Source organism: Euprymna scolopes, chromosome 23 (assembly GCF_053919585.1).
Source record: "Euprymna scolopes isolate OS-2025 chromosome 23, ASM5391958v1, whole genome shotgun sequence".
Taxonomy (NCBI): domain Eukaryota; kingdom Metazoa; phylum Mollusca; class Cephalopoda; order Sepiida; family Sepiolidae; genus Euprymna; species Euprymna scolopes.
In genome coordinates, this window is record NC_136504.1 from 102,430,709 (window position 1) to 102,457,715 (window position 27,007).

The window sequence follows — 27,007 nt, forward strand, 5'->3', positions numbered from 1 at the left end:
CATTTAAAATCTATTAATATTACATTAGCATGGCTGATTGCGTATATACGCTCGTATCCCTCTCGAAATTTGAAAGAAATGATTTTTTACGATGGAGTAATGACTTACAAAGGCCTGGAGACCGCTCGAGGATAAGAGTTATGAATGTAAAGTGGTCCTCGACGCCTCCGTTCAGTCTCGAAAGACAAAGGATATCCCCTGTAGGGGCAGCTGCACGTGTAATTGTGAGGCAATCGTTGCGCAATCCTCAACCACACCTCCCCTGAGTCGGCAGTGTTTGAGTCCAAAGGAAAGTCCACAATGGCGGAAAACAATGCCGAGATAGGCGGAGAGCACATACAGCACTTGAAAGTCCCAAATGATCACTCATTTAGTACTGACCAGGTTCAACGTTGCTTAACTGGTGATCCAGTGGGAATCAGAGGGTTGGTGGTGAACTGAGAAGTTTGATTTTTTTTAATAATTGAATATTTTAAAATATCGGGTATCCGCATATCAAGGCCGAAACGAAGACTCGAGGACAAGTATTGATGATTTTTGTCCGGTGAATAGTAAGAAAAACACTGAGTATTGCAGAAAATAGTTGGATCTGGTCTGAAATTGATTATTCACTAGAACAGCTCAACAAGAATTTGTTAACATTGAACTTGAAAACAATCATGCTGTAATTAGTTGGGAAGCAGCTCAGTGATATTGCGTTTCAAAAACTGACAGTGAAATAAAACTGATGCTACCATACCAGACTATCTGATGATACCGGCTTCCTGTCTAAAAATGCGCGAAACATAAGTTATTGTTTTTTCCTCTCCCTTTACAAACTCAATCATGTTCTGCAAAGCCCTAAACAAAAGCACAATAACTCTACTCGACAAAACCAAACCAAACACCATGACTAAATATTTGAAGATATAAAGAACTTGAAGCATAAAGCGTTTTACAAAATTCGGCATTAAACAATTCGAAAGGGTTGATATGCCGTAAAACAAAGCAACCAAACCAAACATCATGAATAAAAATTTGAAGACATAAAGAACTAGAACTATTAAAACTTTTACCAAAATGACTAGATTCAACATTAATAACACGAAAGAGTTGATATGCCGTTAAACAAAATAATCAAATATTAAAAAAAAAAACTCTACTCATGGATGTCCGTTTTGATCCAGATATACAAAGGAAGAAAATAAAAATTTTGCAATGGTTCGGAATTAGTTTTTTTCTTGCAATGGTTCTGGATTAGTTTTTTTTTTCCTTGCAGTGGGTTTGGATTAGTTTTTTCTTGCAGTGGTTCTGGATTACCTTTTTTGGGGGTTCTGGATTAGTTTTTTTGCAGTAAGTGTGGATTAGTGTTTTTTGTAGTGGTCCTGGATTAGTTTGTGTTTGCAGCGGTTCTGGATTGTTTTTTTTATAGTGGTTCTGGATTAGTATTTTTGTAGTGGTTCTCGGTTTATTTCTTGCAGTGGCTCTGGATAGTTCCTGTTTGCAGTGATTCTAGATTAGTTTTTTTGCAATGGTTCTGGATTAGTTTTTTTGCAGTAGTTCTGGATTAGTATTTTCTTGCAGTGGCTCTAGATTAATTCATGTTTGCAATGATTCTGGATTAGTTTTTTTGCAGGGGTTCTGGATTAGTTTTTTTGCAGTGGTTCTGGATTAGTTTTTTTTTGCAGTGATTCTGGATTAGTATTTTTGCAGTGGTTCCAGATTAGTTTGTTTTTTTTGCTGTCAAATTAGAAGTAATTTGGCTTGAATTACACCTTGAAGGCCACAGGAAATGAACTCGTCGGTATAATTGGAGGAGACAAAATTCGCAGTCTTCTATATGGACAAGACAGCGAAAAATCTAATGCTGTTAGATGTGGCTGTCTGAAGATACTTGACCGAAAATGCACTAAACATTAATGTTTTTTTTTTTGCTTTCTCTTTGCAAAATTCAATCATGTTCTGCAAAATAACCCCCCCCAAAAACCCAAAAAAACAAACACAAAAAACAAAAACCCAAATAATTTCCTTCTACAAACAAACCAAACCAAACTCCATGAATATTTGCTAATATAAAGAACTTGAAGCATAAAAACATTTTCTAACATTACTGGATTCAACATTAAATAACCTGAAAAGGGTTGATATGACGCAAAACAAAACAAATAAACCAAACACTCCGAATAAATATTTGATCATGTAAAAAAAAAAAAAAAATGAAGCACAAACCTTTTTCCCCCGAAATTACTGAATTAAGGATTCAGCAACCCGAAAAGGGTTGATATGACGTGAAACAAAAATAAACCAAACACTGCGAATAAAACAATAGCACCAAACTAAACAGCAATGGTTAACCATCTTTATCAGTCACCTTACGCTTGTCACTTGACCGGCTTATGTATAAAAAATGTATATGCTTTGTGAGTTTTTATTAATACACGGATCACTAAACAGAAATGGTATTTCTTTTATATATAACGTTGGGAGCAGGCTTGTGATCGGGGGGGGGGGGTTTAGATGAACGATTTCACGCGGTTCACCTTTTTCAATGAACAAATTTAAATCACTGACCATGTAGCTTTTTTTTTCTTTTTTTTTTTTTTTTTTGCTTTTTTTGTTCATCACCAGAACGTTCAGTGACCATGGTCATCCTTATAAAAGGCCAAGAGATCTAACATTTGAAGTCTTTGACTTGACGAGGAAGTATTTAAGGTCGGTCACCAGAGAACGTTTTTGCGAGCTAACACTGCACATTCGTGTGCGACATCGTAACGATCGGATTGTTTTATATATGAATGATTTCACAAAAACGAGGTTCACCTTTTTCAGTGAGCTGATTCAAATCACTGACCATGTAGGTAAAAAAAAAACAAAAAAACTTCTTTCATCATCAAGCCGCTAACTGACCATGGTAATCCCTGTAATTTATATACAGTACAATCACGTTAACACACTGGACCCCATAATATACCGAGTTTAAGCAACATGAAACGTAGCCAGGGATAATATGACTGGCCATTTGGTAATACCAGACGCTGATGATTCCCGAAAGGATGAAACACTAGTGTCTGTCGGTATTTGATAATTATATATATATATATATATATATATATATATATATATATATATATATACTAGCAAAAATACCCGTCGTTGACTGGGTTCAAAAATAACCTACAGAAAATGGACTCTGATTTATGAAAGTATGATTGATAGGTTATGAAAAGGAAGGGTTGTAAATTTGGGTTGAATTTGTGGGTATCAAAACCAAAGCAAAATATGATGAAAGTAAAAATAAAATAGATAAACCCCATAATTTATTATACCATACATGTTCACACTGAAACACTTATCACAAAATTCTGTTGATCTATATTAAAAAAAACCTTGTTAAACTTTGTGACATATTTTCATCTTATGGAGGTCAGGTGTTAGCGAACACCCCATAATTTTATTATACCATATTTCTTCAAACTGAAACATAATTATCAAAGTATACTTACGGAAATAGATATGAAAAGTCTTTATTAAAGTTTGTGCCCATTTCCATTCTATGGAGGCCAGGCGCGAACGCAGACCCCACAATTTTATTATACCTTCCCTATTTAAGTTAAAACATACTTATCAAAGTATTATTATGTACATCTATATCAAAAACACTTGTAAACATCTTTTTTTAATTTTAAAATTTTTTTATTTCCATACTTTGTGAACCAGGCGCGAACGCAGATCCCACAATTTTAATGAACCACCGTTCTGCCAGATCAAACATACCCATTCCTGTGTCTCGATAAATCTATCATTATATGTAATCAGTTGTTACAAATAGTCAACCATATAGGAGCCTATTCGTGACCAGACACACACATTCAGCTAATATATATATATATATATAATAATGGATAAGATCTTTGCTAATGAAGCCAGAGATGGCTTCTGTTTCCGTGTCCGAATCTATCGACTGGTGTTACTCCTGACACCCTGCACTGATGATTCCCGAAAGGGTGAAACACTAGTGTCTGTAGGTATATATAATAATTATTATAGTAAATAATTGTGTCAGCCCCTTTAAGAAGCTCGTTTCTTATCGTTGAGCACTTTCAATTGAAATAAAAAGTCGGTCAATTTAGCTTGCATGCGCAGATGTAGATCTTCCTACAAAGCTTCTTTCTTAGTACTGCACGCCTGTGGAACTCTGTTCCGTCTGCCTGCTTCCCACCGGACTACAACTTGGATGTGTTCAAGTCCAATGTTAACAAATTCCTAATGAACCGCCCCCTGAAGTAAACACTTCATCAAATCTCCACACTAACGTAATGTACTTGCAATAACCCTTATCCCTGAGTGGCTTCCGGGCCTTGATTTATTTTTTTTTCTGTCAATACTGTTTAACCCAGCATCATTGGGGGACACTGACTTCTACTAAGGTTACTTCTTTCTCCTTGTCCCATATCACTATATTCGATTTAATAATTCCACTTTTTAAGTAGGTTGTTGTATGGATTGCATAATCATGGTGGATTGTGTATGACTTATTTAAAACTGTTCTTTCTGATAAAGGGATTTTTAGAACTTGCTGCTGCAATAATATCTAAAATTTAGAGAGAAAAAAAGTGATTCTTTCTTTAGGGGTGAAATAACCATTTATATAACTTAATGTCATCCAAAAATAAACATGACTTTAATATTATCATGTAAAGAGAAGTTAATCCGTTTTTTTTTTTTTCAATGTTATCTCCCTTACACGGACTCTAGTTATGGCTTTTTATTTATTTTTTTTATTTTACTTCAGTCGAAGTTCTCAGAAATCAAGGGGTCCACAACCAGGGGCTAACACTTGAAGTCTATATGAGATACATAGATATTCGAATGTTCCATTTAAGTTCTTTATCTCTCAAACACTGAGTTAGTAAAGAAATTGAGAACATAATTTTCCTCTCCCCAATTATCCATTTTTATACGTTGTAGTATATCTTTCATGTTGGTTTCTTTATCTTACTGGATTCCAGGACAAGAATTTATCTAGTCTGGTGGAGTATCCAGCTTCGTGCTATTACTTGAGATAATATCACTTGGAGAAGGTGCACCATTCCTCGGAAAAGCTGTGGAGTAGTGAGGAGATCTTATTTGGGCAGTGAATACTATGTGATTTGGAATATTTGGTCAGGGTTTACTTCTATGGAAAAAGTATCCCCATGCCAGATTGTTCTGGCAAACCCTTGTACAGAGAGACCTTAGACACTCGAGGACAGTGTTTAGTAGGCATTCAAGTTCTCCCCAAAGTATGGCTGTGTGTATGCGTATGTCTAGGCTATGTGTGAGTATGTACAGAAAGAAGTCTGGGCTGGGTGAAGAAGAAAGAAAGGATGAGAAGTGGAAAAGAAAAACGAGTAAGGGGAAAAGAAAGAGAGCGATAGACGTTAATGCGGACAAAGACGAAACATAATAAGCGAATGCAGCAAACGAGCCAATAAAAAATATAAAAATAGACGATCAAGTTATATAAATGGTTATTTCACCCCCTAAAGAAAGAATCACTTTGTTTTATCGTTATTTCCATGGCAAGTGCTCGTACGAGATCCAATCTCTGGTCCGCCCTCGCCAATCTTTCACGAAAAACAACCGTCTAGCTGAAACCACTGTCAGTAACTTTCCTCACTCTTTATCTGTGCTTAAATCAAAACGTAGATTCCATGAACCAAGCTTCTTTCTTAAAAGTGCACGCCTGTGGAACTCTTTCGTTTGTCTCTTTCCCACCTCACTACAACTTGGATGTCTTCAAGTCCATCATAAACAAATTCCTGATGAATCGCCTCCTTAAGACACCTCATCAAATCTCCAATACTAACGATTACTACGATACTATCCCATTGATTACTGTACATGCAATAACCCTTATCTCCGAGTGGCTTCCGGGCCTTGATAATCGGTGATCTCCATGTAAAATAAAATAAAAAAAAAAAAGTGGAGAAGGCAGTACACTGGAAATTATGCAAACAACTGAATCTTGAACATCAAAAAAAAAAAAAAAAAAAAAAAAGAAAAAAAAAGGTACATACACAAACCGGCAGCCGTACTTGAAAATGAAAGTCACAAACTCGTATGGGACATGGATATACAAACAAATAAATCCAATCCCAGGAAGACGACCGGGTGTCATACTAGTTTACAAGAAGGAAAAGTCCTGTCAGATTGTAGATTTTGCCGTTCCAGCAGACCACAGAGTGAAGATCAAGGAGATGGAGAAGCAGAGCAAATACACGGAAATGGCCAGAGAGCTCAAAGAAATATGGAAGATGAAAAAAGTGAGGATAACACCACTAATATTAGGAGTGATAGCAACAATACCGTAAAAACTTTGAAAAGAGTGGAGAGATTGGAATCAGAGGGATGACTGAGAAGATACAACGGAGAACAGCAATGAAAACTGCCAAAATATTAAGGAAAACCCTGGAATGCGGAGATTAATACACATGAACTACAGACACAGTAGACATGCAGAAAATGGTACAGATGTAAAACGCCAAGGCGCATCACATGGAATCACAAAAACTGGAATTTTGTTTGTGTGCCACCAAAAAGGGTATAGAAGGATGGAAAGATAGAGGAGAGAAAGCACTAGCCAGACCTCCGCTGGACGAGTGCAAAGAGGACTGTGACCTCGGAGAGGCTTGTTGCCACCCAAATTCAAGGGAAAACCACTGGTCGCCACCAACGAAAAATCAATGGTAAGCGGCTGCTACGATAACGCAAATCCATCTGCAATGGTTATCGACAGCGGGGGAGAGTACTAGAAATCTGAGGAGACTTGTTGTCACACAGACTCCAGAGAATTCCATAAGTTGTTTTCAAACAGAAATCTTTGATGATGGCTTGTGTGACTACTCCTAGTAAGTAAAGAATAATAATAATAATAATAATAATAATAATAATATATGTAGTGTGTTTGTGTGTGTTTGTGTGTTGCATAAACTAATCTATAATTATGATTGAAATTAGAAAAATCAAAGAATGTAGTTTCACACGTATCTTTACCATCTAGACCGGCCTAAAGCTACGATCGCCTATGACGTCTTTTCCCACCTGCCTTTTATTTATTTCTCTCAGTGAAGCGGATGCGTGGATGACGTCAGCAATTCTCTGTTCAAACGTTAGTTTTCTTTTGTTTTTTTTTATGGAGTCAGCGTATTTAATCTTTGATGATGGTTTTGATGAGGATGGCGACTGAGATCGACATCTCTTCTCATTACGATAACAACGTTCGCCTCTGCACTGCTAATGTGGAACACAGAAAGTGATATATATATATATATATATATAATATATATATATATATATATATATATATATATATATATATATATATATATAAGTGAACGTGTGTGTGTACATTTTTCTTCGCAATAACTCTGTCAATTTTGAGTCTACAGACTCGAAATTTGATATACAGGGTACTGAGATTTGGAAAAATCTATGTGATCTGTTAAGGGGTCAAAATTCAACGATTTGACCTTTTTAGAACTCTCCGAAACTCCTCCCACAATTTGGGGTCTAAACACTCGAAATTTTAGATATAGGTTCCTTGGATAGGGATCTAACTTAGTAACTCGATTTGAACCAAAAGAACTAATTTTTCAGGGGTCATAATAGGGGTTAAAAATTGACCGTTTTTGTTTCAATCCTAGCTTGAGATAATTACTTGTCTAGCCGCACTGATGAGCCGTGATACAGCGAAACAGTATTGTATGTGGATGACTCTCTCTCTCTCTTATATATATATATATATATATATATATATATATATATATATATATATAAGAAATTTATTACTGTGAGTCCAGAATGAGTTTACATATTGTTTCAACTAGAGAAAGATCCTCAAAGAGAGGAAATATCCAACTATCTAGAATTCATAGATGGACTCTGACGATGCTAGTTGGATATTTGCTCTCTTTGAGGATCTTCCTCTAGTTGAAACAATATGTAAACTCATTCTGGACTCACAGTAATAAATTTCTTATATATATATATATATATATATATATATATATATATATATATAAGAGAGAGAGAGAGAGAGTCATCCACATACAATACTGTTTCGCTGTATCACGGCTCATCAGTGCGGCTAGACAAGTAATTATCTCAAGCTAGGATTGAAACAAAAACGGTCAATTTTTAACCCCTATTATGACCCCTGAAAAATTAGTTCTTTTGGTTCAAATCGAGTTACTAAGTTAGATCCCTATCCAAGGAACCTATATCTAAAATTTCGAGTGTTTAGACCCCAAATTGTGGGAGGAGTTTCGGAGAGTTCTAAAAAGGTCAAATCGTTGAATTTTGACCCCTTAACAGATCACATAGATTTTTCCAAATCTCAGTACCCTGTATATCAAATTTCGAATCTGTAGACTCAAAATTGACAGAGTTATTGCGAAGAAAAATGTACACACACACGTTCACTTATATATATATATATATATATATATATATATATATATATATATACGTGGCGTGTGTATGTGTGTTCAGCAAGACATCATTGAATATTACAGAATTTAGTGTCTATATATATATATATATATATATATATATATATATATATATATATATATATATTAGTCGCCATAAAAATAACGATACAGCAGAGATAGGCTAGCAACGTCTTTTCTGTGGGTAAAACGTTGCAGGGAAGAGAAAAGGGCATCACCTACTAGGTTTCGAAACCGGTTTGGGATTCTACCAAAGCTGGACAGGATGGCCCGAGCAGCTCCGGCTCAGATATGACAGTATTACTCCATCTAAGACATACTTGGCTCTCATACAGGTAGAAAAGTGCGCCAGCATTGATGTATCTACTGGAGCGGTACATTGATCCAACCATTTTTCGAGCGATCTTGGCAATGGATTTGAGGTGTGCAGTCCATTTCAGGTTATGGATAAAGGTCAAATCAAGAAGCTTCTTAAAGCTTGGGTGTTCCTTAAGACGATAGCCATTCATTGTAATTTACAAAAAAAATATAAAAAAAATAAAAATTAAATCAACTAAATATTCACTATTTTGCAATTCGAATATGCAGGAATTATTTTGTGTCAAGATGGAAATTTTAGCAAACATGTTCGATGCTTTCTGTTGGAGGCAAGAAACAAGACGATTACAGAACAACAAACTACCTGTAAAATTCAACACAAACTTCATTGGTACACAGGATATTGTTGCAAAATAGTGCGCCCATCTTACGTCCAACTTTGGAGCTGGTAATTTACTTCCATGAAGCGGTAGTTTTAGTCTTTTTGCAATCCACATGCTGTCGTAGTCTGTTGCAGGGAAGGATGAATTTAGCCGTGTTCCATTAGACCTCATGGCCCTAAAAAATTGGTAACAATGCAAACAGGCTGAATATCGAAGATGAAAAGTTCAATGATAAAAGTCCGTAATGCGGTTGTAGACATTCTGTCTTATAAGTAAGCCTAATTCATAGGCTTTTACAAATATGTTCTATACTTCATCTACGGCTGAGGCCTGAAGCATAGAAGGCACTTATGTTAGCATCTAAGTGTCCTTTCTAGAAGACAATAAAAATGAGTCCTTCCTCCTTACGGGGGATGGAGCGTTGATAGTAAAAAGAGATGCCAAGCAGCTCCTGCCCAGATGTGGCAACAGTACTCCATCCTAGGACGTACTTGGCTTTTATACAGATAGACGATTGCATATGCCTACTGGAGCGGTAGAGTAATCCAAATATTTTCTCAGCGATATTGGCAACAGATTTGACGTATGTGTTCCATTTCAGATCAGAAATGAAGGTCAGTCCCAGAAGCTTGTCAAAACATGTTGCTTTCCAAAGACGACAGTCATTCATTTTAATTTAGACCAGATGTGGGGTCAGAGCGATTTCGATGAAAAGGGAGAAACTTGGCTTTAGATGCATTCAAATTATCCAGCCGCCCTTTTACCTCATTGCACCACGTGCTCAAGATCAGAAGATAGAGAATCAGAAACATCTCGGTACGCACGAAATATATAATAGCAGTAGCAGGAAGGTTTACACTGGTTAGGGTTAGGGTTAGGGTTAGGTGATTAATGACATGAACTGACGACCTGGGTGTGAGAAGTTCAAATCCAGTTCGTTCTCCCCCCCCTCACCCACATGTACAAACACTTTAATTATGGGATGTCGGTGGATATTGTAAGTACTCGATGACTTTCTAGAAAGAATTCTATTTAGAAAGATATCGGGGAAACGAATGCCAATAGTAATCATCAAATGGACCAGCAGGGAGAATACGGCATTAACATTCGAATGATCATCCATCGAATGAAGACAGAACTGATGCTACACTATGATTATAGTTGGAACCCCAGGAAGCAGTTAATGAACTCATTAACATAGGTACGTGCAAAAATGGTCGGATAAAGATAGGGGACATAGTTTTGAAAGCCGATTTATCATAATTTTTTTAAACATTTCCGACGACTTTTTGATTGTATTTGAAAGGTTAAAGAATAAAGTTAATTTCCAAAATGAAAAAAAATATTTGTACGTGAGAAAAAAATAAAAAAATTATAAAAAAATGTTTGGTGAAAGTGCACTGGGGGATTTACCTTTAAAAAGTTGATTACGAGGAGGTTGAAAATGAGAAAATGCCTTTCGGAATAAACACCCCCAACCTCCCCATGTTAAGAACGGCTTTCGGCATAAACACCCTTTGCAAATTGAACAACCAGTGCGGCAACTGTGCATTGATCGTCTTCGGGTGGTCCCCCAGTGCACTTTCTTTAAATGTTTTCACGGTGAGCTAACCAATTTAGGTAAGTTTTGAAGTTAAATAATTTTTTTGTAAAAATCCTTTAAAAGATAATTATTTTTCTGGGTCTATTTCAAAGAAAATTAAATTATTGAATTAAATAAAAAAAAAACAATAACTTGTTTGTACAAAAATAGCTTAATTAGCTCCAAAAAACAAGGGATTCTACCCTTCGCAAAATAGCATCCAACAGAAGTTTTGTAAACAGATTATACAGAAGCCCAAAATCTTAGAAAGTCGAAAGGCTGTCTGAAAATGACGTCATGTAATTAAAAGGAGTAGGCGGTACTGGTTTTCTTCCCCCACCCCAGACGTGCATTCCTATCCTGAACGTTTGTATCATTTTTAATTATTTTTTTAATTTAATTGCTTTTAAATTATTTATTTTTATTTTTCAAGATTATATAAAAATTATGTTACGCCGAAAGTTTCACATTCATGCAAGCAAGGAACATATTAAAATCTTGCATATAAAAATTATGCGAAACCTGTAATTAAAAAAAAAGTAAAAATATTTTTTGCAATTACATTTTTTTTGTGTGAAAATATTACATAAACAATGCTTAATCCAATGATAATATCGGTAGTTCGAGAAATTCATTTTTCTTCAAATTATATGGAATTCATTAATACGAACGTTCCTGTAAAAATTAAATAATTTTTTTAATTTTTATATTTTACGATGCTTTATTTTCAAAAAAAGCAAAAATAAATTAAGGCATTTTTTTTTCTACTGAAAACCATGACTTTTGTAAGGTATTTCTGTTTAACCGAAATAATACATTTTCACTAAGATTTAAATAAAAATAATAGGTTCATATTCCGTGAGTATTATTTGATAAATACTGAAAATTTCATTAAAATTGGTTAATTTACTTATTTTTGGTGAAATTTAAAGTCAAGATATTTATACATTTCGAGCATCGGCATTCAATTTACACGTATCCACATAAACCAAGAATGTGAACCCGACGGCGTCATACTTTTGTTTCGAAATAATGTCTTCTGTGAAATAAATGTTAGCCATTTAGTAAAACGTTTTCTTTTCTTCCACAGAATTAAGGCAAACAAAAAACAAAAAATATAAACAAAATTCTTTAAAAACTCAACGTCGTGTCTCCATATTCGTTATTAATCTTTTGTTTTCTATTCGTTCGTTGTTTTGTTTTACGGACGCCATATTGTCTGTCAGCAGTGGTTTCTATTTTATTTTCACTTCATCGTTTTTACGTGGGTGTAAAAAGGAATGTATTTTGAAAACTGTTTGCTACGAAGTTGATAACTGTCTTTGTTCTGCAACCCCCTCCCCCCCCCAAAAAAAAATCACTCTCTTTTATATATATAATAGGCGCGTGCAAAAATGTTTTTTTCATATGAAGTTGAACGTCAAAACACGACATTATTTGATTTTTGACACCAACCTATATATATATATATATATATATATATATGACTACTTCATTTAATCACATAAATTAATATTCGAAAGTATTATTTTATGCGTAAACTAAGTATTTACTTCAACAGTGCTCAATACATAGGTAGGGCTAGGTAGTAAGTTATAAAAATATATATGGCAATTAAGCTACACAGAATATTCCGTGTTTCAGTCACGCTATGATTCGCCAGGCTTATGCATAAGTCTGACGAATCATAGCGTGGATGAAACGCGAAATTTTCTGTGTAGTTTAATTGCCATATATAACTTACTACTATATATATATATATATATATATATATATATATATATATATATATATATATATATATATATATATACGACGTGCCTTCAATAAGTTTCTAGACTTTTTTGTACATGCATTTAAAATTAATTGCCATAGACTCTTGAAAATTCCGTATGCTATTGCTATAAATCTCTTACCTATTTTTATGATTTCAGGTTCACATAAACAGCTACAGGAGGAATTGGAATACACCCTACTAAAGCCTGATTTTATCGGGTATCTTTGCTACTATCTATATATTTATAAAAGTTAGAATGTGTGTGTATGTTTATGAGGACAACTCAACATATACTCAAAGAATTTATGATCTAAAAACTTGAAACTTGGTACATAGGGTATTCAGACACGTGGAAAACTTTTAACTAGTTTTCATCATAAATCACATCCGTTGTGAAGATCGTTAGCAAAATGGTTGGATCACTCTACCGCTCCAGCAGGTATCTCACTGCCAATAAAATCCCCTCTCATAGTCATAGTATGAGTCAGGCACGACCTAGGATGGAGCACTGTTGTCACATCTGGGCAGGAGCTGCTCAATGCGTCCTATTCAGCCTTACTAGAATTCGAAACTGAACAGGTGATGCCCCTTTCTTCCCTGCAACCTCTTTCCCACATAAGAGGCGTTACGAACCTGTCTCTGCTCTCATTATTTTCATGCCAAGTACTCGACTGGGCGCCAATCTATGGTTCCCTCTATATAAACTTTCACAAAAAACACTATAAACGATTTTCTCCACTCTCTATCTGTATCTAAATATAAACGCAGATTCCATGAACATAGTTTTTCTTCACAGAACTGTCCAAATGCTCTGCTTCCCGGTTGAATACAATATGGTAGCCTTCAAATCCAATGTAAGCAAATTTTGTTGAGCCGTCCCAATAATTAATCAAATTCTACTCAATTTACGATTACTACACTACTACCTTACATTCATTAACTCTAATCCTCGAATGGCCTTCGGGCCTTCATAAGTGGTTACTCCAAAGTGAAAAAAAGTGTTGCTAAAAGGTCAAAACTGAAAAATTGGTACTTGGGTTCTATCGAATTTTTATCTGTTTATCAACTATTTCATGACAGCTTCTTTAAGTTAATAAGTATTTTGTAAACCATTTTAAAGAACCGTGGCAAACTAGCCTAATAGTTATCGTATTTGACTCACTGTCTTTCGGTTTTAATTTCAGCTCGATTATTTTTTTTTTTACTTATAAGAAGTGAACTGTCTAGAAAAAAACATAATATTCGCATGCACATGTCTCAGTTTCTTTCCGTTTTTTAATTCATTTCTTTTAAGAATTTAAGCTCACGTTTAATATCAGGAAACGCCGGGTACATCTGCTATTATATATATATATATATATATATATATTATATATATATATATATATATATATTCCAGGTTAGAAATATTCCAAAGTAAAAAAAAAAAAAAATTGAATTTCAACAAGGTTGTTGATAGTGCTCAATCATAAAAAGAGTAACTTATTATTTTATTCAATTTAGGTAAACAAAATTACAATAAGTCGCAACAATAAATTTACTGTTTCAGTCTTGAAAGACATCAGCAGGCGACAATATACAATCAGCCTGACCAATAATCAGGAAGATGAAACTATAAAAATTTTGTGTTATGCTGATTAATCGGGCTATTATTCTCATCTTGGGTGTTATTAGCACAACATTTCGGTCGCTATAACCTGCGACCTTCTTCAGGTGTTGCAAACATGCTTATTTTTCTCTACTTAGGAAAAGAGGGTTGGCTCTGCATTACAAGAATTCGAACCGTAGATCATAAAGAAGATTCAGTCCTCAGAGTTCACTAAGGTATTTTTTTAAAGGCTTTCCTATGACTCAATTGTTCAGGATATTTATATATAAAAGGAGCATGTTTGTAACAACCGAAGAAGGTCGCACCGAAACGTTGTGCTAATAACAATAATAAGATGAGAATAATAGTCCTATTAATCAACGGAAGACAAGCATTCACATCTCATCTAAAAAAATTCAGAATTGCGATAAAAATTATTTTAAGCTTAATTGGCAACTATATATATTCATCACGTGCTACCTACTGCATTTAGATTGAGGCACAGATAGAGTGTGGAAGATGTGGCGAAAGCAATGCAAAATGTGACTTACACAAGCGATGACGCCTCGGAATCAAGAGAGCGGCGAGAAAAGAAAAATATTCGTCTATGGACGGTTTATTAATAGACATATCGCATTAATTTGCATACGAAGACAATGACTGCTCTGAAAAAGAATGAAGGGAAAGCAAAAGGGCAGTTTTCTCTTATGACAGCTGAGAGAGAGCGAGAGAGAGAGAGAGAGAGAGAGAGAGAGAGAGAGAACGGTCGGTGAAGATTATAGTTGAAGTCGGGAGTTGGCAAGAAGGAGTTTGGACGAATATTTGTTACTATTTTTTTAATCGTCATTTCATTTATTTGTAGGTAGTTTAATCACAGATTGTAGCTCAGATGAGCAGTTGCCATGAAAATAACGATCAAGTAGAGACAGACTTGCAACGTCTCTTCTGAAGGAAAGAGGTTCCGGGAAAAAGAACAGGAAATCACCTACTAGGTTTCAAAGCCGGTTTTGAACTCTATCAAGGCAGGATAGGTTGCGCCGAGCAGCTCCTGCCCAGATGTGGCAACAGTACTCTATCCTGGCACGTACTTAGCTCTTATACAGATCGAGAATTCTAGCGGCAATTAAATGCCTACTGGAGCGGTAGAATGATCTAACCAATTTTCGAGCGATTCTTTGCAACATATTTGACGTATGTGTTTCATTTCAGATCAGAAGTGAAGATCAGTCACAGAGGCTTGTCAAAACATGGTGCACCCCAAAGACGAGTCATTCATTTTAATTGAAGCAAAATGGAGGCCAGAGCTATTATAATGAAAAGGGAGAAACTTGGCTTTAGATGCATTAAAATTAACCAGCAACATTTTTCCCCATTTCACCACATGCTCAAGACCAGAAGAGGTGCATGTCAAAACAACATGGCGGAAAACGGAAATAGAGTCAATGCATCTAGCGTGCATGAAGTTAGAGATGTCAAGGAATAGCTCCCAAAGCAAAACATGCTAGGAGCAGGTGTCGATGATATTACATAAAAACATCACGTGTTCGGGACGGGGTTATGTTTCGAGGCAGTTTTTTTTTCTTTACGCCAGTTTTTTTCGGGTGTTTACATGTAATCTCGTAAAAAGTAGAATGTCCTTTTTGGGGACGGACATCATTAAGCTTAGGGTGTTAATCTACACATTTACCGTTTTTTTTTTTCATTTTTTATTTATTTCAACCTGGAACGTACCTCAAACCTTGTAATCATCGCTTCTAACCACTGACTTACATATTTTCATAGTCTTCAAAGCTTAAAAGATGCTGACTCATGAATGACGAAAGCGAAATAATTAGGATGCATTGTTCTTTGAAAATAAAACTTTAAGAGTCGGAAACTACGACATCCTTCGCCCATTTATATATGAGTGTATTAAGATATAATGATTTTATTAATAGTGGTGAGTGTGGCTAAGTGGTTAACGATTTGAACTACAAACTTGGGGGTACCGAGTTCAAATTCAGTTTATTCAATAAAAAACACTTTCATGAAGATCTACACTTGAGGAGAGGATAAATAAAATGACGATTGCTATGGTTTCCTAAATGAAACGCGTTTATTGTTCTCGTGCGAAGGCGCCAGGACACAAAATGTTTTCTACTTCTGTCTATATTCTAAGCTAACTTTCGCTTTGTGAGGACAGTATTGTCTATCGCTTAAATTTCCCTTGTTTTAAATGTTTTTGATCGTTATGTAATGAATATTTGTGAATGAAGTTTATTAAAAAAAAAATATGTTCCTTATTTCATTCCAAACACTTTTCTGTGTCAGAGGATCTAATTTTTTTGTATTTGAAGAAAGTTAATTGAAAGCTCTTATTTTGCGATTTGAAGATATTTTTTATTTTTAAAACGTTTACATAAAATGAGATGGTTGCATAGTGGAAGTAGGAGAAAAACAGATAAAGAGGGAGCGAGATATAAAGATATATATATATATATATATATATATATATATATATATATATATATAGAGAGAGAGAGAGAGAGAGAGAGAGGGAGAGGGAGAGAGAGAGAGAGAGAGAGAGAGAGAGAGAGAGAGAGAGGAATACAAAATAGTCCTGAATAATAAGTGGAATGTTAATATGCAGTTTTTTTTCTGGGAATTAATGGAAAGAAAGGAGAAATCGGATGCTATTTTAAAGGCAACCTATTCAATTACGTTTTCATGGTGATTAACGCGTATGATTCTATCTTTTTATCTTTTAGCTCTAGGAAAATATTTATTCAAATTTATTATCCAGTAATAAATTCTAAAGCTGGCTCTCGATCTGTTGAAATCCAGTATTGCAACCAGCTGTTGGGAACTATTAACGTCTACTTATGAATAATAATTCACTCAACATAGATATGCATTCTGTTTGTTTTTATGCATTCTGTCATTCTATCATTTATCCGCTTATTCAAACTCTTATGTTTCCTGGAAAAAATTGGAAAAAATAATCCGTACGTTTACCTTTGAAGCCAGTTTAGACAAGCGTCCTGATGAGGCTGGATTTTGATAGGAATCACAGCTGAAGAATGTATGCACATAGGTAGCTAATAATGTTTATATGAATAAAATTATACTATGTTTATAATTTTTACTCCTTCTATGGCAGATTTCTTGTAAGAAAATCGCCGGTAGAATCACTAAGCGTAAGGCATTATTCATTGGGCAAACACCAAAAAAGATTTTTGACATTTTGATTTCGCTTACACTGGGCGAGTGCTGTATGATAGCGCAGATACAGAAGTGGACTGTCAAATCGGCGGTCAAGTTTCGATCCCGGCTGGAAGTACTTATTTGTCTAAACAGCGAAACAATACTATATATATATATATATATATATATATATATATATATATATATATATATTACATAGGCGGCATCACTTATCAAGACCGAGAGGCCACTCAAGGATAAGGGTTAAAGAGTGCACAGTAGTCAAAAGGACAATATAGTAATCGATAGCAATGGAAGTTCGGTAAATTTGTTAACTTAAGTGGAACGGCTCATCAGAAACTTGTTTACATTGAACTTGAAGACAACCATATTATAGACAGCTGGAAAGCAGGAAAACGGAAGACAATTCCACAGATGTGTAGTTCTAAGAAAGAAGCTTTGTTCATGGAATCTACGTTTAGGTTTAGGCACAGATAAAGAGTGGGGGGAATTATTGATAGTGTATTCAGCTATACGAGTGTTTCTTGTGAAAGTTTGGTGAGGGGAGTACCATAGATTGAAGCTCAATCGAACACTTTCCAATAAAATAACGATAAAACAGAGAAACTCGCAACATCTCTTCTGTGAGATAGAGGTTGCAAGGAGGAGAAAAGGACATCTCCCACGAGGCCACGAAGTATATTTTGAACTCTATCAAGGCAGGACAAGTCTTTTCTAGCAGCTCCTGCCCAGATGGGGCAACAGTATTCCATCCTTGGACGTACCTGGCTCTTATATAGATAGAGAATTGCATCAGCAGTGAGATATCTACTGGATCGATAGAAGGATCCGACCATTTTTCCAGCGGCCTTGGCAACAGATTTGATGTACGTATTCCACTTAAGGCCAGAGTAAAGGTCAAGCCCAGAAGCTTGTCAAAACTTGAAGACTCCCCAAAACGAAAGCCATTCATTTTAATTGATGGCAGATGGGGATCAGAACGTTGGTGATGTAAAGATAGAAGCTTGGTTTTAGATGCATTAAAAGTAATCAGCCACTCCTTTCCCCATTATACAACGTGATCAAGATCAGAGGAAAGATAATCAGAGAGAACTTGGTCGTTTACTGTCTTAGATTTGCTACCATAGATAGTAGTGCCATCAGCAAAAATGTCTACGAATGATGTAAGGATGTGATTTGGCAGATCATTAATGTAGATCAGGAAAAGAGTTGGGCCCAGGATGGACCTCTGATGGACTCCAGCATTAATACTGTGAGTTTCTGATTTTTGCCCATCAACTACTACTCTTATGAACCTATCAGAGAGTAATCATTTAATAATTGAGAAGACATTTCCAGCTATACCATAGCTGGAGATCTTGTGAAGTAAACCTTTATGCCATACCCTATCAAAGGCCTTTGATATGTCAAGAGCAATTGCCCAAGAAAGGTTGCCTCTGTCGAGAGATTCGCTAATCCTATGCGATATAACTGTAAGCGCATCTGCTGTAGATCTAGCAGAACGGAAACCATATTGTGTGTCACTAAGAAGATTATTTTTGCTGAGATGGTTGATTACTTCTCTATTTAACACAGATTCAAGCAACTTACTCATGGCACATAAGAGACTTATTGGTCTGTACTGAGAGGGGGATGAGCGATCACCCGAATTTTTAAATACAGGGCATACTGATGAGATTTTCCAGGGTGATGGGAAGCAATTCTCCTTAAGATAACGTTTAAACAGTTTTGTAAGTATGGGCGCTAGTTCTGGTTGATGTTTTTGAGTACTATAATTGGAATATCGTCAGGGCCGGTTGCTTTACTAGAATCAAGGTTTTTGATTAGCTTGGTAACATCATGAACAGATATTTGTATATCACATAGTGTGTTTTCTGATACAGAAGGAACTATTGGAAGTTGGCGGCCTTGGTCGCAAAGGGTAGAATTAACTGCAAAGTTCTTGGCAAAGAGTTTGGCTTTGTCTGCTACTGACGAGATTACCTCAGGCCCATTGATGATATTTGGGATAGAGCACACGCTTCTGTTCAGGATTCTGTTTGCTATTTGCCCAAACTGGCGGGAACCAAGCCGCTGCTCAGCTACTTTCGACTTGACGGACTGAGCATACAACTCTCTTGTGTTCTTTATTACTTTCTTACAATGGTTGTTAGCAGTCCTGAAAGCGGCTTTTGTTTCCATACATCGTTGGAAGCAGTGGAAAAAGTGATTTCTGAGCGCAATGGCAGCAGCACATTCTGGAAAGAGCAATGGCTGGCTCTTAGGTTTCTGCTTGAACTTTTTTGAGGGTATGAAACGGTCTATACCTACAATTATCCATTCCGTCAGGTCTGATACTATAGAGGACACATCCTTTTCAAACATGGAATGCAGAGGTAGAACATTGAAGTCTCCACATACGTGAATTTTAGCTGAAGGATAAGCTGATACAATTTGGTCAATTTTCTCAGATGTGCTTTTAAGATGGTAACTCCGCTGTTGTAGGGGCGATAGAGAGTAAATATAAATACAGTACTGTGAGCTAGTGCAACCCGGAAGCGCATATAGCGTAAGTTAGGATCTTCTCTGGAGATGTCCCTACCACATAGAAAGCCATTTTTAATATAGGCACATATTTCATTCCCATGGCGATCTTGGGGGTTAGATTTGGAAGTTAGAGTATCCTTTAATTACGAACTCATCTAGGGAAATAGTCTTCCAATACCAGTTTCGCTTAAAAATAAAAGGTCTGGTTTAGTCTCCTATAATTGGGCTTCAACCTCTGGAAGGTTACAACGTAGACCCCTGATGTTGGAGAAGGAGACATGGTAGTACGGGTCTACGTTGGATGTTGGACTTCCGGGTTTATATGTGCATTTTTTCTTGAAACTTGTGATGATGAAATTTTTGAATTTGTAGACTACGTCGTCAGACTTACTTATAGAACATAAGGTAAAGCCGTAACAATTACCCACTAATATGGCATCGAGAGGCCCCACCAGAAGCAACTGCATGGTCCAGAATCCATTCATCAAATGGCAATACAGCAGCCCCAGTACTTTGCACCTGCTGATAGGACAGCCTCCTTAGTGGTTAATCCAAGGTTCGGGTCCCTGACTATCAGGCGGATAACATTAGCCCAGATTAAATGTTTACCTCCAGCACCCTTACTAGTGACATGACTACAAGGATAGACATAGAAACAGACAATTTCCACCATCTCTACCGACTGTTCACGCAAAATACTGCCAACCTAGAATACAGCTTTTTCTTTTCCCTTTGTCAGAAAAATCACCCATGAAAAAAAAAAAATGAGGACTGAGGGACAAATAAAGAGAAGCGAGAGGAACGGGAGCTGCCGATAACGAATCGACAATGCGTTTTCTACTCTCCATTAAAAAAATTATTAAGTATTGTACTTAAAGTCCAACTGGCGTGTTTAAGTGAAAGTATCGTTAAAGATTCCCCTCTCACGAACTAATAATGAATACAATTTCCTAATTTGTTTATGCAATCAACTTGGTAGATATAAATATTTATGGCAAGAAAACGCCATCATTAAATAAAACAATCAGTAAATAAAATATAAATTAAGTACTGAAATAAAATGTAGTTATTAATATTTGAAATTAAACATAAAAATTAAAATAGCAGCCACTTATCTCGAACAGGCTCGTCTCCAAATAGTATATATATATATATATATATATATATATATATATATATATATATATATATATACACACACACTGTACAGAAAGACAAAAAAATTGATACCGCCATTTTCAAACCTAACATAAGGGACGGCAGTTAATAGTAAATAATGTTAGGCTCTCGTCAGCCGTATTGTTAATATAGCTGACGAGAGCCTAACACTATTTACCATTAACTACCCCCCCCCCTTATGTTAGGTTTGAAACCGACGGTACAAATGTTTTTCTGACCTTCTGTACAGTCTAAATAAATATTAAGCTCTTATATTGAAATTTTTTCCTTTGTAATCGAGCACTTTGATGGAATTCTTTCCCCCAAACAGTGAACATATATGTATGTGCGTGTGTGTGTTGGCGTGTGGTTTTGTATATTGTGTATGCATATATACAATACGGCATAATTACGTTGATACACCGTTTCTCGTCAGATCACCGAAGTGAAGCGACGTTGAGCTTAGTATTAAACAGGTGACCATTTGGGAATTCAAGTGTTGTGCTCTCCGCTTATCTCGGCATTGTTTCCAATCGTCCTAAACCTTTACTTGACACTGGTATTTAACAACGTCGATTCAGGAAGGTGTGGTAAGGGTTTGCGCAACTCTTGCCATAAAAATACCACATGCAGGCAATCTTACAGTGGGTATCCATAGTCTCTAAAGACCTAAGGAAGCTACCAAATATATATATGGATGCACCCCTATTACCGGAAATAATGAAGTATTCCATGATGTCACACCCGTCATGACGTCACTTCCGGGTACGAGAAGCAGTTTACGAGAGTCGGGCACTCACACGCGAAGCAGATGGTCGTTCACAACTAGCCCTTCCATAAGCAAAGCTATTGTTCAATTACCTCTTTTATGTATTTTGTTAATACATATTTATTTGGTGCTAGTGCAGAGAGTGATCCGCGCTATTTTTTAAATCGTATTTCCAAGTTTAATTAAAGTTTTATGATATGTTTTTTTTATTCAATTGTAAGGTTGAAGTATAGAATAGGTACAAAACACCCTCCCTTCCTCATGTTAAGAATGGTTTTTTAAAATAATAACGTTATTATTTACGTCCGGATCACTCTCTGCACTTGTACCATTTATTTACTTGTTACTGTGTTTTTCTCGTCATTTTTTTCAACTACTAACCCCACAACAACTGCCGATGAGATTTCGAAAACTCGTGATGGGAAAACCGAATTTTAAAACACCCCACTGTTTCTACAACTCTGGCATCGGAGAATTCGAATTACACCTGAAACCCCAAAAAACACTTTGGCAGCGAAAAATTTGGCTTTACACAATAACTGGAAACGACTGAGGAAAACTTGTTACACAAGGACTTTTGGAAAAAAAAAAAAAAAAAAAATGCAAATCGGTAAATATGAAAGCGTTCGATGAGCTTGTAAGTAAAATCCTCCTTGTCTCTGTACGGCAAAAAACAAAACTGCAAGCCAAAAGTATGGTAATGCTTTTTTTTTTTATTCATTGAAAATTATATATATATATATATATATATATAAAAGGTACTAGTGCACTTATTGACCCGTGCTGAAATAATAACGTTATTATTTAAAAAGCCATTCTTGGTGCTAGTGCACTTACTGATCCGCGCTATTTTTTTTAAAAATCGTATTCCCAAGTTTAATTAAAGTTTTATATGTTTTTTTTATTATTCAATCGTAAGGTTAAAATACAAAATAGGTACAAAACACCCTCCCCATGTTAAGAATGGCTTTTTAAATAATAACGTTATTATTTCAGCACGGATCAGTGCACTAGTACTCTATTCTTAACACGAGGAGGGGAGAGTGTTTTGTACCTATTCTTACAATTGAATAAAAAAAAACCCATAAAACTTTAAACTTGAAAATACGATTTAAAAAATAGCGCGGATCAGTAAGTGCACTATCACCAAAAAAAAGTAAGTTTTTGACCCCCCCCCCCTAAAAAAAAACACAACGTCATTATAAACTGTCATAATTTAAATTATGCTGTTAAAGACAAGAAATATTTAACCTGTATTCGATATTTGAATGTTCACTGTGATAGACATAGAGAGGACCTACCTCAGAAACGGGCGAGAATTTGTCTCGGCAGCTGAAAGACGGAAAAAAAGAGGCCCAAGATGGCGGCTGTTGTCTTTTAAAGCCTCCGGTCACGCGTAGATCGCGAGCAGTCTCGTGTGGTATATGCAAATTGGGTGTGCCCGAAACATTATAAAAGGTGAGCCGGTGAGAGAAGCGTTTAAGACATGCGAATAGAGAACGTCGATGTGTATCTCGTGTTATGAACAACGAACTCTACTCTACTCGACTCAACTTGTGACTAGCGAACCTCTGCTTGACGTTTTAACCGAAAAGTTTTGTTGCTTTGCGTTAGACGAAGACTTCTGACACATTCACGTATGCAAATGAGCTTTTCAGCTTGAAAAAAAAACAACAAAAAAAAAAAACCTGCCTTTTTTTTTTTTTTTTTTTTTTTTTTAAGAAAAAAACTAACGAAACTGTCATTGTTAAAAGCGTTGACCTAATTCGGCACTTGTTTGGTTAAGTAACTCTGAGATATTTAAATTGTTGATTTTTTTTTTATTTCTCACGTTCGTTGGAAAATATTTTGACGAATTGAGAAACTGAATTATTCAATTTTTTTTTTTTTTTTTTCGAGTTGTGAATACTTTTGTCTTTTCCAGACTATGATTGGAAGTGGATAATTTTATTTATTAAAACGTTGACATTATTTTATTTTTTGCTAGAAGGCAAGAAAGCTATTTTTTGTTGCAGAAAATTTTAGGAACAAATTCTCCCCTCCCCAGTTTACAAACACAAAATAATTAAATAAGACATTTTTTAAAAAAATGCCCCCCCCCGTTTGCGCGCACGCGCACACACACACACAAAGAAATTTGTTTTTTGCCTTCGAGATTTTTCTTTGCCCAGTTTTAGAAAAAAAAAATATATATCGTCTGCCTGGAAAGGATACACAAGTAGCCAACTAGTATATGGTCTGCAGCGAAAAAACAAAAAAACAAAAAAAAAACAAACAAAAAAAAAAAACGGTTTTCATTGAACGGAAATGGAAAGTCATCTTTTGGGCAACAATTTTATCATTCCACCCATTATTTCTTGAGGAGATAGTAAAACGAATATATCGGCTTTGTGGGTGTGCATTGTGTAGTTATTTACTTTTACTTGCATACACAGACAGGCATAAAAGCAGACAAGTTCACTTTATATAATAGATAACATAAACGTTTGGCAAAATCTCCTAAATAGTAAAAGAGAAAAAAAAAGTCAAATCATTTATTTATGAAAACCATATTTTTCATAGAACGAAATGTCATATTCATAGAAAATAGTATGTTTCTGTTGTGAGAGTCAGTAGACATGAAGCAACGGTTACGCAATCCCAACCGCATATTTGAATTGGCCTTGCTTTATTTCAGTGGCATGATGAACTTCAAGATGATTAGAGACAATGCCAGGATAAGCAGAGATCCTTTCCACTATTAGATTGTAGTTCATAGATGGAGGTATTTGAGAAGTTTCCTAACGGAGGGGGTTTTAAGTAGAAGTTGAGGAAATCGGGTGGGTGTTCTGTTCTCTTTCCTGGCTGACAGCAGAAGCGCAACGTTATGTCGCCATTTCCGGGCTTCAGCGAGAGTGGGGGCGGTAGCATACACTGTAGTTCCTATTTACAATGCCTCCCCACGGGACAGAGTTAGACACCAGGGTCGTTTTTTAACGCGGAGAAAAGGAACAAAAATAAAAATTGTCTCAGTCGTGAAGGATTTCTCCTCCACTAAAAGAGAACGAGAAATGGGAGTGCAGCATCTGAAGAACAGGTACTACACTTTGATCTTGTTCCGAATACACTGTAGTTAAGTATAGCGAAAAATACAGAACGAAAAGGAAAGCATATATAAAAGAATCGTTTTTGGCATCGGAAAATAGGCACAACTTTTTCTGTTTCCGGTATCGATTCTGATAGCTCAAATTTTTCGATTATTCTGATACCCGATTCCAATTGACTATCACAACACTGCTATGTATATATGCATGTGTGTATGTATGTGTGTATCTATCTGTCTTCTCTCTGTCTATCTATCTATCTATCTATCTATCTATCTATTTATCTAACTATCTATTTGTCTATCTATCTAATCTAATTTACCTATCTCATGCACATACATCGTGTTTCTGTTTATGTTTTCAATAGAATCTTTACAGACAATCTTTAAGAACAAGTTTCAACTTGATTTATATCAATGAACGGAAAAGTGTGATACTATCGACCTCACAAAGTGTTAGAAAGTAAAATAAGGGCAAAACAAAAACAGAAAAAAAAGAGGACATAGGTTTATGAACAGAACAATGCTGAGGAGGTTATTCGCCAGGGTACAGAAATGAAGCTGAATAGGATTGTTAATCCAGGCGTGATAGTAACTTGTAAAAAAAAAAAAAAAGAACCGAACAATGGAGGTCAATATGTTTAGAGTTAGTTTACCGCCAATTTTCAAAGTGGATGGCCTTCGGGACAAGATCAAAGTGTAGCATCTGTTCCGGCAGATACTGCAAGCAAAGACCAGATGTGGGGGAAACCCCACATACCTGACCTTTAACCAGCTCCCATTTCCCACCTCTCGGGAGTTGGTCCCCTTTTTCCCTTCCCCCTCCCTTCACTCCCCACATTAAAAATTGGCCTTGTGCCTAATTTGCTCGGTGGGGGAGCAAATAAATACCATCTGTCCGGCAGATACTGCAAGCAAAGACCATATGTGGGGGCGACTCCACATATAAGACCTTGGTCAATGTAGGGGTAACCCTTCATACCAATTGTCACTATCCAGCTCCCCTACTCCCCGGGGAGTTGGTCCCCATTTCCCCATTCACTCCTCACATTAAAAATCGGCCTTGTGCCTAATTTGCTCGGTGGGGGAGCAAATAAATACCATCTGTTCCGACAGATGCTGCAAAGCTATGACTAGCAAAGACCAGCTGTGATTAGCAAAGACCATATGTGGGGGTAACCCCACATATCTGACCTTGGTCACTGAAGGGGCAACCCTTCATACCAACGGTTTCTAATCCAGCTCCCACTTCCCACCTCTCGGGAGCTGGATCCCCTCTTTCCCTCCCCCTTCCCCCTATCTCCACATTAAAAAACGGCCTCCTGCCTAATTTGCTCAGTGGGGAAGCAAATAAATAAACAGTGTAGTATCTGTTCCGACAGATGCTGCAAGCTATGACTAGCAAAGACCATATGTGGGGTTAACCCCACATATCTGACCTTGGTCACTGAAGGGGAAACCCTTCATACCAAGAGTTACTATCCAGCTGCCATTCCCCACCTCTCGTCGGGAGCTGGTCCCCCCTTTCCCTCCCCCTCCCCCACCTCAACATAAAAAAACGGTCTTGTGCCTAATTTGCTCAGTGGGGAAGCAAATAAATCCAACAGTGTAGTATCTGTTCTTCAGATGCTGCACTTCAATTTCTTGTTCTCTGTCAGTGGAGGAGAAATTCTTCACGACTGAGACAATTTTTATTTTTGTTCCTTTTCTCCACGTTAAAAAACGACCCTGGTGTGTAACTCTGTCCCGTGGGGAGGCATTGTAAATAGGAATAAGTTTTGAGACCGTGTACAACAGTTAGGGACAAGTTACCGGCAGTCTTGTGTTTGCGGCAGTTGAGGACTGTTTGCAGTTTGACAGTTGAACGAAGATCGAGCAAATCGATATTAGCTGGCGTCAACTAACAAACTCGACCTCCACTGAAAAATTAAGATATGGACACTCGCGTTCAGACGGTCGTTTCCCACAATGTCAAAACGCACACACCCAGAGTGCAACTGATATTTGTAGAAAGTGTTAGTTTTTGTTTTTTGTGTTTTGTTTAATATTTTTATTTTATACTTGTCAACTCGTGCACCCTCTTTCTTTATTAGTTGCCAATGTGGGAGACGACGACACGGACAGGAAAGAAAACGATGGGGGAAGAAAA

General features: G+C 36.3%; 1 protein-coding gene across 2 annotated transcripts in view; it reads right to left on the reverse strand.

The window, feature by feature from the left end:
* Window positions 1-27,007, reverse strand: part of LOC145246077 (guanine nucleotide-binding protein G(o) subunit alpha-like) — a 388,154-nt gene that overhangs the window by 230,824 nt on the left and 130,323 nt on the right. Inside the window, exon 1 of one of the 2 annotated variants that reach the window (XM_080107930.1) lies at window positions 23,078-23,375. The exons of the other annotated variant lie outside the window; for it this stretch is intronic. The gene's annotated coding sequence lies outside the window, so the exon portion shown is untranslated. Of the gene's footprint in view, window positions 1-23,077; window positions 23,376-27,007 lie in introns of those variants that run through there. 2 annotated transcript variants of the gene reach the window in all.